Source organism: Mauremys mutica, chromosome 3, assembly GCF_020497125.1.
Source record: "Mauremys mutica isolate MM-2020 ecotype Southern chromosome 3, ASM2049712v1, whole genome shotgun sequence".
Lineage (NCBI taxonomy): Eukaryota > Metazoa > Chordata > Testudines > Geoemydidae > Mauremys > Mauremys mutica.
In genome coordinates this window covers 23,243,435-23,258,516 of record NC_059074.1, presented here as the reverse complement: position 1 = coordinate 23,258,516, position 15,082 = coordinate 23,243,435, and the positions used below count along the sequence as shown (strand labels likewise).

The following is a 15,082-nucleotide window of genomic DNA, read 5'->3' as shown; positions in this document are numbered from 1 at the left end:
AGGCCTGCTGCTCCAAGGGCTAGAAGGGCTAGCAATAGCCAATCAGGGCCCTGCTGGCCCAGATAAAAGGAGCTGCCTGGCCTTAGTAAGTCAGTTCCTGGTTGGGACCAGAGGGCAAGGTGTGATGCTAGTCTCTAGCCAAGGGCGCTTGTGGGATAGCCAGTTTGTTTTCTGAATGCATGTTGCATAGCTGAGTTTGCAAGGAGGGCTGATCAGGTGGTGGCCCAGAGAAGCAGCAGCAATGGACTGAAATTGAATAGTATGTGGCTACTGTGTATAGTGTCCTTGGGTTGGAACCTGGGTTAGTGGGTGGACCCGGGTAAGTGGCATAAACTTCAAGAAGGGGATGGAGATTTTTTTAGGAGCCTGAACAAAGGGCTGGTTTTAAATGGGCTGGGGCTGAAGACCCCAGTGAGGGCAAACAGTCTGTTTGTTTATTGGACTCTTTAATACCTCTGAAGGGATTCATTAGGACTTTGTGAGGACCATGCCACTGAAGACTCAACAAGCTCAGCCGGCAGCCTGCACGGGGCACCAGGAGCGAGAAAAGGACTGTGATACTTGGAGGTGCTCCAGAGGTAAGTGCCCCAGTTCACTGCTACTCTGTAGTGTCAACTTGGGTTCGTGAGGTTGTATGTCACTCGCATTGGTAATACTGGTTCAGAAAATGGGTTGTAAACCTATATAAATGGTGTTGGGGTTTTAGAGGGGGTTGCCCATCCCCACTCTGCATAGATTGTCTTCCTCAAGGAGCCAAAGTTAAAATGTGGTAAAGTTTAGACAGTGTTTGCTCTCTCAGAGGTGTGTTGTGTTGGGACTTCTCCTTTTGGTGGGATTTCATTCTGGAAATGGTTCTCCATGCACATATTTGTGGTTGAATCTATAGCCCTCTCTCTACTCAAGCTGTCAAGGTTAGGGACATGATTCAACACCTTGAATAGTTCTTCTGGGAGAGCTTTGGATGCTACTATGGAATGGATGTAGGGTACATTGTTACAGCTCTGGGTATAGCTTCATCTCTCTGCTCACTGGCATAGGATACTGCTCTGAAACAAAGCCCAGTTGAGATTCAAACATAATGAAAATGAGGCAAGAACAACAGAGAAAGTGAATAGGCACAGCCATTACTGTTAAGGGCCTCCTCTTCGGAGCAGAGACTGTACATCACCTAGAGTGAAGGCAGCCCACTCTCCTGAGCACTGATGAAATACTTAAAATGAACTCTGGCTATTATTAAGTTACATTTCTGATACCTCCAAGATAGCTACTATTGTAATGTGATTCTGTGGTAGCAAAAAACCAGGCATCTCACTTGTCACTTATTCCACACTGCAGGCTTGCATGAATTTCAGTCATCACCAACGCTAGACTCTTAGAACACACCGGCTTCTAAAACATTTGAGCTTGTATTGTTGGGGCAAGAAGTCCACAGTCCTCTGCATGCTGATGGGTGTGACATCCATGAAGCCATGGGGTGAGGCATAACTGATGACTGTGAAGTTATGCAGCCATGTATTTATTACATTGAGTTCACTTGTTGTCACTGGAGAACTGTCCAAGAAAACCCATAATCCAACACAAAGAACTGCATCAAGGGGACAGTCTTTTACTTCTTATCCTGTGATGAATGAGCTAGGGGCTCAAGAATGGATGGGACTGGTGGCATGAGATAAGCATGTGGGGTAATGCCTGGAAGTCAGTGGGACTCAGATTCCTAAGTCACTTGAGTGCTTTTGAAAATTGTACCCATGCTCCTAAACTATCAGTGTCCATACCAGTGCAGCCAAAATAATTGCACTAGTTGAGAAGGACAGACTATCACAGTGGATTTTTACTTTTATAAGTATTGCGGCTTTATTTTGTGTCGCTTTGCCTAGAGGATGAAATTCACCCCTGGCAGAGGGCCAACATAACGACTTTATACCACTCAGAGCCGATACAAACATCATTTTAAAAGGTCTTAAGAGTGCCTGGTGCTGGCACTCGTCATGGGGTAAATTTTTACACAGAATGAATAGCAGTCTACCTTAAAAATTATGGAACAGAAGTGGCTCTTACTGTTCTTTCACTCTAGAACCCAAACAGAAAAGGTATGTTGCTGACCTGCAGTGGATTTGTTCTTTTATTTAAGTGTCTAGGCAAGTACCGGTAATATGCAATGCTTTTGATTCAAGCTTTGTGCTTTTTATTAAAGAGAATTAGAATCAGTATTTCAGCCTTTGTCTGTGTTGGACCAGCAGATTATTCCTTTCTAAAATCTAACCAAAAAAATAAATTAAATTGTGCACCAGAGGGGTCAGGCTATACATTAGTTATTTATCTGTATTAGTGTGGTGCCTTTGAACTCTAGTAATGGAATAGGACCCCATTGTGCTAGGCACTGTACAAACGCAAACTAAAAGACAGTCCCCACCCCAAAGATCTTATACTCTCAGTACAGTGTGTGCCACCCTTTGAGCTTTATTCTCAGAGTGCTATAAGTGTAGACCATGCTTTACAAATGTGAGAGGAGCCAAGTTATTTGGGTTCCACCACTGGTGCTTAAACAAGCTCTTTGCTGTCATTGCCAATCCATATGCAAGCCAGACAACCCTTCTATTCACTTTAACATAAAATTGCATCCATTACTGAAAATCTCCATGACAGTTACACTTTCTCTTCTCCTCCATCTCTTAAGTTTAGAGATGAGGAAGATGTGACAGAGGTAAACAAAAAATGAATGGCACAGGGAAAGTAATTGGAGCATTCCTGTTTATTCTGTCTCTTAATTAAAGAGTAAGGGCACACTTTGTGCAAGTGAGGCACCAGTGAATTAAAACTGACAAAAGGAAATACCTTTTTACCTACCATAATTACTCTGTGGAACTCATTGCCACAATATATCATTGAGGCCAAAAAGTTACCACTATTCAGCAATGGATTAGACACTTCATATAAGAAACAGTATCAGATTTAAAGGGATGGAAATCCTCATAACTGAGGGCAGAAGCCAACTACAAATCTGAGTAAATTATTCCTTAATTGTCTTCTACATTGTTTCTTGCATCTTTCACTACAGCACTTACTCCCAGCCAAGATCAGAGACAGTCTACTAGCTTAGACAGACCAATGGGTTTCATCCAATATGGCAGTTTCTATGTGATTTATCTGTATCCTTCTGTGATCTTGTGTCAGTGAAGATAAATAGTGATGAGGCTGTCAGCAGCCAGTTTGTTTGGGGTAATTAGTTTAATTTAACTTATTCATGCCTTGGTACTTTATGAATACACTCCACTTACCTGCATGTATCTGAGTGGGGAGGATTTAGATCAACAAGTATTTTGGCTTTAATTTATGATTAATATACCTTTGAAACTAAATATAAGGTCTTGTATTGTCATGACAGCAGTCTTTGTGCTGGTATCATAGATATATCCATGCATGTTCAATGCCTGGCCTATAAAAGCAGCACTGTGGTTGGTACTATGATCCCACACCCTTTTCACCTCTAATATTCCTACATATCAAATCCTATGGAGGAAGTTTATCTGGTAGTGCCATGGTACCAGAGTCTAGAGAAGATAAGTTGCACTATAGGTTCAATTCCCAGCAAGGACACGATTTCTTTTATTAAATTCCATTTTGCACTCTTCCATCTCCCTCCAGCAATGAACAGTTGGGGGTGTCGGTGGCTGGAAGGGGCAAGACCCAGCTGGCATACTTTTCCCCCTGTAAATCCTAAAGACAGAAGATCTAGAAGGATGGAACTCTGTAAACATAAGAATGGCCATACTCGGTCAGACCAATGGTCTGTCTAGCCCAGTATCCTGTCTTTGACAGTGGCTGATGCCAACTGCTTCTGGCAGTTGGAAGTTTAGAGACTTGGAGCGTGGGGTTGTCCCTGACTAGCTTGGCTAATAGCCATTGATGGACCTATCCTTCATGAAGTTAGCTAACTTTTGTTTTAAATCCAGTTATACTCTTAGTCTTCAGAACATTCCATGGCAATGTGTGCTGTGTGAAGTAGTGCTTCTTCTGTTTCTTTTAAACCTTCTGCCTATTAATTTCATCAGGTGACCCCTACCCCTTATGTTATGTGAAGGGGTAAATAACACTTTTCCATACCATTCATAATTTTATAGACCTCTATCATAACCCTCCTTAGTCGTTTCTTGACTGGGACTGTTCACCTTAGATTTCTTAATCTCTCCTCATATGGAAGCTGTGCCATACCCCTAATCATTTTTGTTGCTCTTCTCTGCACTTTTTTTCAATTGTTCCTATAGGTGAGAAGAGAAAAGCCAGCTCTCTCTAGCTTGATTTACATGAACTGTGTTTACCCATAATTCCACCTACTGCATTTTGTTGCTTTGGTTGGGATTTGCATATGTTTTGATTGTATTTATTATTAATTACTCTACTTATGAAAGGAGTACAGGGATTGTGCAGGATTTGCCTGAGAGTGAGTGGGTCACCATGAGTGTACAGACTGTGGACTTTGATTTGGTAATGAAACTCAGCCTTACAGAGAAAGGGAGAAAGCTAGAGATCAGGAGTTTTGGTCCGAGAGTCCTGTTTTTTCCTCTGGGTTCTCTACATGGATGGAATCTGTGGGACCAGACCAGTAGCAATAGTGCTGGGACAGAGCTGACTTTGCAGGAAGGCTTAACTGGACTAGCAGTGGCATAGAGCTGGCTTTGCAGTGAGTTCACAGATGACAGTGCTGCAGAGGTGAAATCATTGCATCCCATCAGAGCAGGACTTGGTAGCGGTGTGGAGGAGAGATGCCCTTTGAACTACCTCTGAGACTAATTAGATCTGTGAGTGGGGCGTGAGGTGACAGGGTTTGTGGTGGGATTAAGAGTTCTGGACCTCAAGAAGCTGGACAATTATGAATGGAACTGTGAGGTTCACTGAATGCACTGACTTAGGTTGCTCATTTTTTCTTAGCTCTAAATATATAGAGGGGTATTGTTTCTTTTGATGATTTCTCCCCTTTTCCCCAAGTAAAATGATCTTTGTATTCCATGTTCCCAAAGGCTGGGAGCTTGTGAGCAGGGAAAAGCCAACTGAAAAAATACCATGGAGGTTTTATTTTAATTTCCTGCAGCCAGAAGTAGGAGTTTGGCATGAGGAAGAGGGTGGGGGCTTAAGCCATAGTTATATTTCTCTTAGAAAAGGACCCCTAAACAGGCTGAACCTGGCCGCCGCTGCTGCTCTTGGCACCTGGCAGAAGGGTTAGAGCCCCAAATCTTTAGAGTCAGCAGTGGAGGAGGACAGAGTTACAGCCAGTGCAGAGACAGAACAGGTCTACACTACAGAGGGGATCAATGCTCTGTAATCGATCCATTGGTGGTTGGTTGATTTAGCAGGTCTAGTAAAGACCCACCAAATCAACTACAGATCTCTCTCCAGTCAACCCCTGCACTCAACGCCTGATGAGAAGAGTAAGGTAAGTCTATGGGAGATTTTTCTCCTGTTGACCACCCTCCCTGTGGTGTAGACCCCATGGTAACTTGACCTAAGGTATGTCGACTCCAGCTACGTTATTCATGTAGCTGGAGTTGCATAGCGTAGATTGACTTACCGCGGTAGTGTAGACATAGGATTTATCTATTTCCCCCATATGCAGAGAAGGGTAGTAATGGAGAAGTGAGACCTTAAGTCCATTCTACAGTATCTGCCACTGGCATCAGGGAAACTTTCCCATGGGACCCAGGATGCTAGCACTGAAGGCAATTTCCCTATTACTTAAGCAGGTAGATACAGCATTAACCTTGCAAGGGTTATTTAGCCATATGGAATTCATGACTCTAGCTTCATTTTACTATACTTCACTGATGGTACATCACAAACTTGCAGTGTGTGGGCTATATAAAGACTCCAATTTTTTCTTGTCTAGTTGTATACAGTGGTAACTCCATTGACTTCAATAGTTGCTTTTACCACTGTAAAGCAAAAGTAAGGGGTGCACAGCTACTATGGGAATGAGAGCACTATAAGTACCTACCTAGATAGGCAAGTAAAAAGAGAAGAGGCCCACTGGGCTGCCTGCATATCATACAAAGAAACAGATTTTCACATATGTATCCCCAGTATATACATAGTGAGGGGGCAGTCATGGTAAATTTAGTAAGCGTCACAGCTTTAGGCCATTTTATGTATTACATCAAAATTGGCATAGATCCAGTTAATGCATTACATCTTGGTGCAAGGGGTTACATTTCATCAAAGGAAATTTAACACTGGCCTGAAATGTTCCAAGTGTTTCCACTCAGTGTTCTTTTATGGTGCTAAATCTGCTTTGAACAGGTTCATACTTAATTAAATTGTTGGTGAGCTTAAAAATACCTCACAACTTACATTTGCTGTTTTCTTATTTTTATTGCTATAGGAGTGCCTGAGCTCAGACCCTCATGGTGTGAGATACTGTACATATACATAGTAAAAGACACTCCCTGCTCTGGTGCACTGAGCCTTCCCTATAGTGCTGAAAGGGTTAACATTTACAACACCCCTTTATGGGGTGCCGCATAATCCCCATAATTATGAAAAAGAATCATAACTAGCCATCTGGTCGTTATCTCCACAAACTATAGCTGGCAATGACACAAAGGACACCCAGTGGATTTGATATTTTATTTCATGCAACACTGAATTATAAAGTTTGGTTCGAGTAATAAATGGGGTTGTCCTCTTCAGCAAAGCTGCCTTAGACATATTATTCCCTTTATGGCGTGTTCTGCCAAATTCCAGATGTTGCTGTTTATTCAAGACAAAGTTCATCCAGAAAAACATGGAGTTGTTGACAGACTGCATTAGCTTCCAAGTACAGTCAGTTTTTCTAGGTATTGTTACATAGAGCTTTACTCCAAGATAAGTTATTGCAACCTTATGAATTGTTTCTAGGCAGTGAAAATAACTGTCTGTTCCTATTCCCTCCATTAACCTTTTTGATGTGATCTTGTAAAACAATGTGTGGCCTGGGGAGACTGAGGAGAAATTAGTGCACTATGAAATAGATTAGAATCGCTTCTGTATGTAATGGTGAAAGGAAAAACCCATTCCTTATTTCAGTCTACTCCTAATGTAACTGTCCTGCTCTATGCTGACAGAATGGGACAAATGGAGAGAAATGGTGGTGGTGTTTGTATTGTGGTAGCACTTAGGAGCATCAGTCATGGACCAAGTCCCCACTATGCTAAGTGGTGTATGAACACAGGGCACAATGATTGTCCCTGCCTCAAAGACCTGATTATCACTACAAAAGCTTCTCTTCTCCTGCTGACAATAGCTCATCTTAATTAATTAGCCTCTTAGAGTTGGTTGGGGAACTCCCACCTTTTCATGTTCTCTGTGTGTGTGTGTGTGTGTGTGTGTGTGTGTGTGTGTGTATATATATATATCTCCTCACTATATGTTCCATTCTATGGGCTTGGCTACACTTGCAAATTGCAGCGCTGGAAGAGGCTTTCCAGCGCTGCAATTAGTAACCGTCCACACCTGCAAGGCACATCCAGCGCTGCAACTCCCTGGCTGCAGCGCTGGCTGTACACCTGGCCAGGTTGGGGTGTAGCGATTGCAGCGCTGGTGATCCAGCGCTGCTCATCAAGTGTGGACACACACCAGCGCTTTTATTGGCCTCCAGGGAATAAGGAGATATCCCAGAATGCTTTTAACTAAATTACTCTCTTTGTTTTGTTGTGAATTCCGATCGGAGCTCCGTTGAACTGCTTATCTAAAAAACAAACACTGATCACAGCAAACAGGAGCTATCTGTACCTGGCTGTGAACGATCAAATGAGAGGCAAGCAGTTTGCTTGACAGAGAAACAGCGTTGGATGCAGGCTGTTTGCAATTAAGACTAAGGGCTCGCGAACATTTTGTGATTTTTAAATCCAGGAAGCTAACACACAGTGTTGGCTCCAAAAATCCACTCTCTCTCTCTCCCCCCGCTCCCTGTCACAGTACACCACCCTCCACCCCCCTCTTTTGAAAAGCACGTTGTTGCCACTTGAATGCTGGGATAGCTGCCCATAATGCAGCACTCCCAACAGCGCTGTAAATGCTGCAAATGTGGCCACACACCAGCGCTGGTAGCTGTGAATGTGGCCACACACCAGCGCTGGCCCTGCACAGCTGCACGACCAGCGCTGTAACTCCCAGCGCTGCAACTTTCAAGTGTAGCCAAGCCCTATGTATCCGATGAAGTGGGCTATCGCCCACGAAAGCTTATGTTCAAATAAACGTGTCTCTAAGGTGCTACAAGTACTCCTGTTCTTTTTGAAGACTTTATAGTTTATGTAGAAGGGCTTGTCTACACAGGAATACTCAGAAAAGTTAATTTTAATTAATTTTTAATGTAGATTAGTTCAGCCTCATTAAATCCCTGTGTGGGGATTATTCAGAATTAGGGTATATCTACACTATGAAATTAGGTCAAATTTATAGAAGTCTGTTTTTTAGAAATTGTTTTTATACGGTCAATTGTTTGTCCCCCCACAATGCTCTAAGTGCATTAAGTCGGTAGACTGCATCCACAGTACCAAGGCTAGCATTGACTTCTGGAGCGTTGAACTGTGGGTAGCTATCCCACAGTTCCTGCAGTCTCTGCCACCCATTGGAATTCTGGGTTGAGATCCCAATGCCTGATGGGGCAAAACCAGTGTCATGGGTGGTTCTGGGTACATGTTATCAGGCCCTCTTCTCCTTCCCTCCCTCCATGAAAGCAATGGCAGACAATTGTTTTGTGCCTTTTTTCAGCGCAGATGCCATAGCACTGGGAACATGGAGCCCTCTCAGATCACCGCGGCAATTATGAACACTATAAACACCATGCGCATTATCCAGCAGGATATGCAGAACCAGAACCTGCCAAAGCAAAACCAGGCGAGGAGGTGACAGCAGCACAGTGACAAGCGTGATGAGGACATAGACATAGACTTCTCTCAAAGTACGGGCCCTGGCAATGTGCACATCATGGAGTTAATTGGGCAGGTTCGCGGCATGGAACACCGATTCTGGGCCCAGGAAACAAGCACAGAGTGGTGGGACTGCATAGTGTTGCAGATCTGGGACGATTCCCAGTGGCTGCGAGACTTTTTACATGCGTAAGGGCACTTTCATGGAACTTTGACTTGCTTTCCACTGCCTTGAAGCACCAGGATACCAAGATGAGAGCAGCCCTCACAATTCACAAGCGAGTGGCGATAGCCCTGTGGAAGCTTGCAACACCAGACAGCGACCGGTCAGTTGGGCAACAATTTGGAGCGGGCAAATCTACTGTGGGGTCTGCTGTGATCCAAGTAGCCCACACAATCAAAGGCTGTTGATATCAAGAGAAGTGACTCTGGGAAGTGTGCAGGCCATAGTGGATGGCTTTGCTGCAATGGGATTCCCTAACACTGGTGGGGGCATAGACGGAACCCATATCCCTATCTTGGCACCGGAGAACCAAGCCGGCGAGGATGTAAACCAAAAGGGGTACTTTTCAATGCTGCTGCAAGCACTGGTGGATCACAAGGGACATTTCACCAACATCAATGTGGAAAGGTACATGACACTTGCATCTTCAGGAAGTCTGGTCTGTTTCAAAAGCTGCAGGAAGGGACTTTCTTCCCAGACCAGAAAATAACCAATGGGGATGTTGAAATGCCTATAGTTATCCCTGGGGACCCAGCCTACCCCTTAATGCCATGGCTCATGAAGCCGTACACAGGCAGCCTGGACAGTAGTCAGGAGCTGTTCAACTATAGGCTGAGCAAGTGCAGAATGGTGGTAGAATGTGCATTTGGATGTTTAAAACAGTGTTTCCATTGTTATTGCTGCTTGCTGTGTGCTCCACAATATCTGTGAGAGTAAGGGGGAGATGTTTATGGTGGGGTGGGAAGTTGAGGCAAATCACCTGGCCACTGATTATGCACAGCCAGACCCCAGGGCGGTTAGCAGAGTACAGGAGGGCACGGTGCACATCAGAGAACCTTTGAAAACCAGTTTCATGACTGGCCAGGCTACGGTGTGAGTTATGTTTGTTTCTCCTTGATGGAACTGCCCGCTCCCCTTGCTTCACTCTACTTCCCTGTAAGCTAACCACCCTCCCCTCCCCCTTCAATCACCACTTGCAGAGGCAATGAAGTCATTGTTGCTTCACATTCATGCATTCTTTATTAATTCATCACACATAGGGGGATGACTGCCGAGGAGGGAAGCACCGGGTTGGGGAGGAGGAAGGGACAAGGCCACACTGCACTTTAAAACTTATTGAAGGCCAGCCTTCTGTTGCTTGGGCAATCCTCTGGGGGTGGAGTGGCTGGGTGGCCAGAGGGCCCCCCTCCACCGCATTCTTGCACGTCTGGGTGAGCAGGCTATGGAACTTGGGGAGAAGGGTTACACGGGCTGTAGCCATGGTCTGTGCTCCTGCTGCCTTTCCTGCAGCTGCTCTATACGCTGGAGCATATGAGTTTGATCCTCCAGCAGCCTGAGCATTGACTCCTGCCTTCTGTCAGCAAGCTGACACCACCTATCATCTTCAGCCTGCCACCTCGCCTCATGTTCATATTGTGCTTTCCTGCACTCTGACATTGTCTGCCTCCACACATTCTGCTGTGCTCTGTCAGTGTGGGAGGACTGCATGAGCTCAGAACATTTCATCCCAAGTGCGTTTTTTTTCACCTTCTAATCTTCACTAGCCTCTGGGAAGGAGAAACATACACAGCTGGTGGAGGGGGGGGGTAAAAGGGAGAGTGGTAGTTAAAGACACATTTTATAGAACAATGGGTACGCTCTTTCACAGTAAACCTTGCTGTTCACATTACATAGCACATGTGCTTTTATTACAAGGTCGCATTTTGCCTCTTATCGAGGGCCTGCCAGTTTGGTGTGAGCACTCACGGAGGGCCAGGCAACAGAATTCAGCTTGCAGGCAGCCATGGTAAGCCACAGTCTTGGCTTCTTTAACCTTCATAACATGTGGGAATAGTTTCAAACAGCAGCGCCCTCATTTCCCATACTAAGCAGCTGTTGGGTTGGCCATTTAAAATGGGTTGGCAATTTAAAAGGAGAGGCTACAGTTTTGGGGTTAACATGCAGCACAAACCCAACTAACCCTACTATGGAGGACAGAATAAAGCTGCCCTCCCCAGAAACCTTTTGCAAAGGCTTTGGGAGTACATCCAGGAGAGCTTTATGGAGATGTCCCTGGAGGATTTCCGCTCCATCCCCAAACACATTAACAGACTTTTCCAGTAGTTGTACTGGCTGCAAATGCCAGAGCAAATTAATCATCAAACACACTTGCTTTTAAACCATGTGTAATATTTACAAAGATACACTCACTAGAAGTTCCTTCTCCACCTTCAGGGTCTGGGAGGCAGTCTTGGGTGGGTTCAGGGGTTACTGGTTCCAGGTCCAGGGTGAGAAATAGATCCTGGATGTTGGAGAAACCAGTTTCTCTGCTTCCTTGCTGGGAGCTATCTTCAACCATCATCATCTTCCTTGTCCCCAAAACCTCTTTCCGTGTTGTCCTACTCCATTGACTGAGTCAAAGCACAGGATTGGGGCAGTGGTGGCTGCACCCCCTAGCAGGGCATGCAACTCATCATAGAAGTGGCATGTTTGGGGCTGTGACCCGGAGCAGCTGTTTGCCTCTTTTTTTTTTTTTGGTAGGCTTGCCTGAGCTCCTTAAGTTTCACATGGTTCTACTGCGAGTCCCTGTTACAGCCTCAGTCCTTCATGCCCTTGGAGATTTTCTTTTTTTCAAATGTTTTGGCATTTTGTTTACTGGAATGGAGTTCTGATAGCATGGTTTCATCTCCCCATACAGAGATCAGATCCCGTACCTCCCGTTTGGTACATGCTGGAGCTCTTTTGCAATTCTGGGACTCCATGATGGTCACCTCTGCTGATGAGATCTGCACTCACCTGCACCTTGCCATGCTGGCCAAACAGGAAATGAGATTCAGAAGTTCACAGGCCTTTTCCTGTCTACTTGGCCAGTGCATCTGAGCTGAGAGCACTGTCCAGAACAGTCACAATGGAGCACTCTGGGATACTTCCCAGAGGCCATTACCATCAAATTGCATCCACACTGCCCCAAATTCGACCCAGCAAGGCCGATTTCAGCGCTAATCCCCTGTGCTTTGACTCAGTCAATGGAGAATCACGCAACAAGGAAGCGGGTTTTGGGGACGAGGAAGATCGGTTTCTCAGCTTCCTTGCTGGAAACTGTTTCCCCAACAGCCAAGATATGTTTCTCACCCTGGACCTGGAGCCAGTACCCTCTGTACCCACCCAAGGCATGCTCATGGACCCTGTAGGCGGAGAAGGGACCTTTGAGTGTATCTTTGTAAATATTACACATGGTTTAAAGACAAGCATGTTTAATGATTAATCTGCCCTGGCATTCGCAGCCAGTACAGCTACTGCAAAAGTCTGTTAACGTATGGGGATGGAGCGGAAATCCTGGTGTTTGCTGGCATTCAAACAACATCCATTCCTTATCTCTCTCTGTTATCCTCAGAAGAGTGATATCATTCATGGTCACCTGGTTGAAATAGGGTGCTTTTATTAAGGGGAGATTCAGAGGTGCCCGTTCCTGCCGGGCTGTTTGCCTGTGGCTGAACAGAAATGTTCCCCACCGTTAGCCACGCGGTGCAGGGAGGGGTGAAGTGATCATCCCAGAGAATAGCCTGCTGGGAGATGGGGGGGGGTTAATTTGGGTTTGTGCTGCACGCTAACCCGCAAACCTCAGCCCCTCCTTTTAAATTGTAAATCCATTTTAAATGGCCAACCCAACGGCTGCTTGGTATGCGAAATGAGGGCGCTGCTGTTTGAAACCATTCCCACATGTTATGAAAGTTAAAGAAGCCAAAAGACCGTGGCTTACCATGGCTGCCTGCAAGCCAAATTCTGTTGTCTGGCACTGCATGAGTGATCTCTCACACCACACTGGGCATGCCCTCAATATAAGAGGCAAAATGCTACCTTGTAACGAAAGCACACGTGCTGTGTAATGTGAACAGCAAGGTTTAACGGGAAAGAGTGATCCTATTGTTCTCTAAAATGTGTCTTTTTCACCACCAATCTTCCTTTTCCCCCTAGCAGCTGCAAATGTTTCTCCTTCGCAGAGGCTAGCGAAGATTAGAAGGCGGGGGGGAAAAAACACACTTGGGATGAGATGTTCTTAGAGCTACTGCTGTCCTCCCACACTGACAGAGCACACCAGAATGCGTGGAGGCAGATGATGTCAGAGTGCAGGAAAGCACGAGGAGAACTGGCGGGCTGAAGAGGATAGGTGGCGTCAGCTTCCTGACAGAAGGCAAGAGTCGATGCTCCGACTGCTAGAGTATCAAACTGATATGCTCCAGCGTATGGTTGAGCTGCAGGAAAGGCAGCAGGAACACAGACTGCCACTACAGCCCCTGTGTAACCAACCGCCCTCCTCCCCAAGTTCCATAGCCTCCTCACCCAGATGCCCAAGAACACGGTGGGGGGGCCTCTGGTCACCCAGCCACTCCACCCGAGGTGATTGCCCAAGCAACAGAAGGCTGGCATTTAAAAAATTTTTTTCTTTAAGTTTAAGTTTTAAAGTGCGGTGTGGCCTTGTCCTTCCCTCCACCCCCGCCCCTCCTGGGTTACCTTGGCAGTTATCCCCCTATTTGTGTGATGAATTAATAAAGAATGCATGAATGTGAAGCAACAATGACTTCATTGCCTCTGCAAGCGGTGATCGAAGGCGGGAGGGGAAGGTGTTTAGCTTACAGGGAAGTAGAGTGAACCAAGGGGGGCGTGGTTCATCATGGAGAAACAAACAGAACTTTCACACCGTAGCCTGGCCAGTCATGAAACTAGTTTTCAAAGCTTCTCTGATGCACAGTGCATCCTGCTGTGCTCTTCTAACCACCCTGGTGTCTGGCTGCACGTAATCAGCGGCCAGGCAATTTGCCTCAACCTCCCACCCTGCCATAAACGTCTTTCCCCTTACTCTCACAGATATTGTGGAGCACACAGCAAGCAGTAATAACAATTGAAATATTGGTTTCACTGAGGTCTATCCAAGTCAGTAAACTGCACCAGCATGCTTTTAAATGTCCAAATGCGCATTCTACCACCATTCTGCACTTGCTCAGCCTATAGTTGAACAGCTCCTGACTACTGTCCAGGCTGCCTGTGTATGGCTTCATGAGCCATGGTATTAAGGGGTAGGCTGGGTTCCCAGGATTAACTATAGGCATTTGAACATCCCCAACAGTTATTTTCTGGTCTGGGAAGAAAGTCCCTTCCTGCAGCTTTTGAAACAGACCAGACTTCCTGAAGACGCAAGCATCATGTACCTTTCCTGGCCATCCCACGTTGATGTTGGTGAAACGTCTCTTCTGATCCACCAGTGCTTGCAGCAGCATTGAAAAGTACCCCTTTCGGTTTACATCCTTGCTGGCTTGGTTCTCCGGTGCTAAGATAGGGATATGGGTTCCGTCTATGGCCCCACCAGTGTTAGGGAATCCCATTGCAGCAAAGCCATCCACTATGGCCTGCACACTTCCCAGAGTCACTTCTCCTGATATCAGCAGCTCCTTGATTGCATTGGCTACTTGGATCACAGCAGCTCCCATAGTAGATTTGCCCACTCCAAATTGATGCCCGACTGACCAGTAGCTGTCTGGCGTTGCAAGCTTCCACAGGACTATCACCACTCACTTCTCAACTGTGAGGGCCGCTCTCATCTTGGTATTCTGGCGCTTCAGGGCAGGGGAAAGCAAGTCAAAGTTCCACGAAAGCACCCTTACGCATGTAAAAGTCTCGCAGCCACTGGGAATCGTCCCAGACCTGCAACACTATGCAGTCCCACTAGTCTGTGCTTGTTTCCCGGGCCCAGAATCAGCGTTCCACAGCATGAACCTGCCCCATTAACACCATGATGTTCACATTGCCGGGGCCTGTACTTTGCGAGAAGTCTGTCCTCATCACTCTCGTCACTGTGCTGCCATCGCCTCCTCGCCTGGTTCTGGTTCTGCATATCCTGCTGGATAATGCCCATGGTGTTTACAGTGCTCATAATTGCCGTGGTGATCTGAGCGGGCTCCATGATCCCAGTGCTATGGTGTCT

At 45.9% G+C, this 15,082-nt stretch overlaps 1 long non-coding RNA gene across 1 annotated transcript in view; it reads left to right on the top strand.

The window, feature by feature from the left end:
* Positions 1 to 15,082, top strand: part of LOC123365959 — a 52,807-nt gene that overhangs the window by 19,519 nt on the left and 18,206 nt on the right. Inside the window, exon 4 of the long non-coding RNA XR_006577854.1 lies at positions 462 to 578. This is a non-coding gene — a long non-coding RNA (uncharacterized LOC123365959). The remainder of the gene's footprint in view (positions 1 to 461; positions 579 to 15,082) is intronic.